We start from the raw sequence: 1072 nt of genomic DNA on the forward strand, positions 1-1072 counted from the left end.
TCATTGGTTACATTGCCTGCAAGGCTTAATGATGTGCATTACCGAGAGGGCCCGGAGATACCTCTCCGACGATCGGAGTGACAAAACCTAATCTCGAAATACGCCAACTCAACATGTACCTTTGGAGACACCTGTAGTACTCCTTTATAATCACCCACTTATGTTGTGACGTTTGGTAGTACCCAAAGTGTTCCTTTGGTAAACGGGAGTTGCATAATTCTCATAGTTACAGGAACATGTATAAGTCATGAAGAAAGCAATAGCAATATACTAAACGATCAAGTGCTAGGCTAACGGAATGGGTCATGTCAATCACATCATTCTCCTAATGATGTGATCCCGTTAATCAAATGACAACACATGTCTATGGTTAGGAAACATAACCATCTTTGATTAATGAGCTAGTCAAGTAGAGGCATACTAGTGACGTTATGTTTGTCTATATATTCACACATGTATCATGTTTCCGGTTAATACAAATCTAGCATGAATAATAAACATTTATCATGATATGAGGAAATAAATAATAACTTTATTATTGCCTCTAGGGCATATTTCCTTCACCGTGCCCACCGGGTGGATTCATCATCGTCGTGCGAGCCGCCTCGGCTTGTTCGGCCACGCGCTCCACCTGCTCCGTCGCCGCCGTCGCGTGTGCCGCTCTCTCCCTGGCCTTCTTGGCCCTGTTGCGCCTATCGGCGGTGACGGCTTCCCGGCGCTGCACATTCGCCTTCCAGTCGGTGTTGGCCATGCCCGGGGGCTTGGACAACGACGTCCTCGGCTTCCTTTGCTTCGGCTGGGCGACGGCGGCGGTTGTGGGATCCATCGCGGCGCGGGGCATCACGTACTTCTTCGGTGGCATGGCGGGCGGCTTGGAAGGGAGGAGGTGGAGTTTGGCGGGAGGAATGGAGAATGAGAGGGAAGCCGAGGGGGAAAGCGGGAGGAAAGAAACGGCGGAAAAAGGGCCTCCTCTCGCCGACAGAGCGGCCCCACGCCACTTTTCGCTTCTGCCAGGCGACACTCGGGCGCTTGGGTTCGGGGCGGGATCGCCGGCTCTGGATTTGGCCCAAAC

The sequence above is a fragment of the Triticum dicoccoides genome, chromosome 2B, assembly GCF_002162155.2.
Source record: "Triticum dicoccoides isolate Atlit2015 ecotype Zavitan chromosome 2B, WEW_v2.0, whole genome shotgun sequence".
Classification (NCBI taxonomy): domain Eukaryota; kingdom Viridiplantae; phylum Streptophyta; class Magnoliopsida; order Poales; family Poaceae; genus Triticum; species Triticum dicoccoides.